General features: G+C 52.0%; 1 protein-coding gene across 5 annotated transcripts in view; it reads right to left on the bottom strand.

The window, feature by feature from the left end:
• Positions 1–2442, bottom strand: part of Gemin7 (gem nuclear organelle associated protein 7) — a 9333-nt gene extending 6891 nt beyond the window's left edge. Inside the window, exons 1-2 of one of the 5 annotated variants that reach the window (XM_031385578.1) lie at positions 2233–2442; positions 776–965 (exon numbers count right to left, since the gene is read on the bottom strand). The gene's annotated coding sequence lies outside the window, so the exon portion shown is untranslated. Of the gene's footprint in view, positions 1–775; positions 966–1961; positions 1981–2232 lie in introns of those variants that run through there. The other 4 variants (XM_031385577.1, XM_031385580.1, XM_031385576.1 and 1 more) reach the window with 4 other exon arrangements.
• Positions 2443–2604: the final 162 nt, after the last annotated feature.

A 2604-nucleotide genomic window follows, 5' to 3' on the forward strand; every position in this document is an offset into this window, starting at 1 on the left:
ACCAGGCTGGCCTCAAACTCAGAAATCCTCCTGCCTCTGCCTCCCATGTGCTGGGATTAAAGGCGTGCGCCACCACCGCCCAGCTAGATCTCACTTTGCTGGGCCCAGGCTGGCAGGGTCAAAAAAAGGCAGCTAGCTGTGACCACTGGTACAGGTGTTTTCTCCTGGCCTTTCCTGTTAACACAACTGGGCCCTGAACGTTCTGGGAAGACAAATTGGAAGGTTTAAGAAAACAAAAACTGGGTGTGGTGATGCACACCTTTAATCCAATCGTTTGGGAGGCAGAGGCAGGTGGGGACTCTTGAGTTCAAAGCCAGACAGGTCTACAGAGTGAGTTCTAGGACAGCCAGGACTACAGAGAAACCCTGTTGAAAAAAAACCAACAACAACAATGGTCAAGCAATGGTGGCGCACACCTTTAATCCCAGCACTTAGGAGGCAGAGGCAGGTGGATTTCTGAGTTCGAGGCCAGCCTGGTCTACAGAGTGAGTTCCAGGACAGCTAGGGCTACACAGAGAAACCCTGTCTCGAAAACAAAAAACAAAAAACAAAACAAAACAAAACAAAAAAAACCAAACCAAAGATTTGAGAAAAGTCAGGAAGGATATGTCCTAGTGTCCTAGATGGCAAGGACAGCTAAAACTACTCTCTTCCTGGTTATTCTGACCTCAGTCTCTGACCCAGAGACCATGGATTTCCTACCAGAGGTTACAGTTCTAACCCATACATCCCACCCTAGCTAAGTAGTCTGTTAGCCTGAAGCAGATATGGATACCTTTGGTCAAGGAATAGGTAGCTGTTCACAGGACCATCCTTGGTGCCTCAGGGAGAGTGTAGTGAGGCTTGGGGAGATGGAGACAGCAGGAAAAAAATCAGACCAAGGCCAGTCTTTGAAGGGATGATAGCCAGTTGTGTGTGGTGAGATGGCTCTTGCAGGCCATGCCCTTCTCCCTTATTCCCTCCACCTTGATAAAAAGCATTTGATTACATTCCTGAAGCTAGCCACCAAGGTCCATTCCCTTATTTGGATACTTCCTCCTCCAGAGGCTGAATAGCAAGGTGCAACTATCACAGTATTGAAGTCCAGCAATCAAAAGCCCCCCTTGGCTCACCTAATCAACACACCTATTTAAAATTTAACGCCTCACCTAACCCAAGCCCAAGGCTTCTCCCTGTGTCTTGATAAACTGCCATTTGTCTATGGGCCTTGTCTGTCTCCTCTTTATCCAGAGGCAGTCCTTTGTTCCTCTGGGACAAATACCCCTCCTCCTTCTCCCTTGCTCCCTTCCCCATCTCCCCATCTCCCTCATTCTCCATCTTCTGTCTTTGTCTCTAATTCTCTGCCCTCTGTCCTTCGGGGCAAATGAATCTCCTTTGTGCTGAGAACTTGGCCCTGGAGGTTCTGAGCAGATACTTTTCAGTCTTAGCTACACGGAGAGTTCTACAGCAGCCTGAATTACACAGGGAGAGGTGTGAGGTTAATAGGGGTGGGAGAGGCTGAAGATATAGCTCAATTGGTAGAGTACTTGGACAGAAAGCACTAAATGGGCATCCTTCCCCAGTTTAACAAAAACTTTGGGTGGTAGTTCGTACAGGCCTCTAATCTCAGCCCTTGGCAGGTGAAGGCCGGATGTAAAATTCAAAGTTATCCAGACCCACACAGAGAGTTCAAGGCCAGCCTGGGGCTACTGTTCGGTCTGATAGTCTTGGGGGGGGGGGGGACAAAAACAAAACCCAGACAAGAAAAACCCAGACAAGAAGAAGAAAGTTAAAGAGGAATGGATCAGTCTGGAGGACATTAGGTCTACCTTGAGTAGAAACGGCTGGGCTTCTAGGCTAGCAGACAAGGCCTAGTGTAATTAAGCAGCTACCTATTTCTCCATACACACTATAAAGACTCTAAGATTAACAGACTACAGTCCTCGGACCTCCTATGCAAAATTCGCTAAATGGGGCCACACCTGAGAGTAAGCAGCCCCAGGGCAGGATCTGTTCCCTACCGGGCTCCAATGGGCGGGTCAGTTTCCTTTTAATTCCTCCTAGCCTCCTAGCGTCCTCCTTTTTCAAATTCTAAGAATGTCCATCTGCTTCAGGGCAGCCACCTCCCACCTCGCCCGCCCCGCCCGGCGTCAGATCACCGTCCCTTTCCAAGTCGTCCCTTCTCCGCAGCTCCAACCCCACCCGAGGCGGCAGACAGGGAAGACATCCATCCCACGGCCACGGCGTACTCACCGAGGCCTGTCCCTGCAGGCACAGCTCTTACGCCCGCGCCGCCGCCGCCGCACAGGTCCGGGCAGGCGCCGAGCCCCGACCGCCTAAGTTCCGCCCGCGCAACCTCAGCAGAGGTCCGGGTGGGCACCGAGTCCCGAACTCCTGAGTTCCCCTCACGCCTCCACTTTCCCCACGTGCTCTTCGGCCGCTCCGGGGTCACTCGACCCGGGCTGGTCTCTGCCAACCTGTGGGTTAGGGACAGTTTAAGATGCCCACTTTGGCCGGGTGGTGGTGGCGCACGCCTTTAATCCCAGCACTCGGGAGGCAGAGGCCGGTGGATTTCTGAGAGTTCGAGGCCAGCCTGGTCTACACTGGTCTACAGAGTGAGTTCCA

The sequence above is a fragment of the Mastomys coucha genome, unplaced genomic scaffold (assembly GCF_008632895.1).
Source record: "Mastomys coucha isolate ucsf_1 unplaced genomic scaffold, UCSF_Mcou_1 pScaffold21, whole genome shotgun sequence".
In the NCBI taxonomy this organism is placed as follows: domain Eukaryota; kingdom Metazoa; phylum Chordata; class Mammalia; order Rodentia; family Muridae; genus Mastomys; species Mastomys coucha.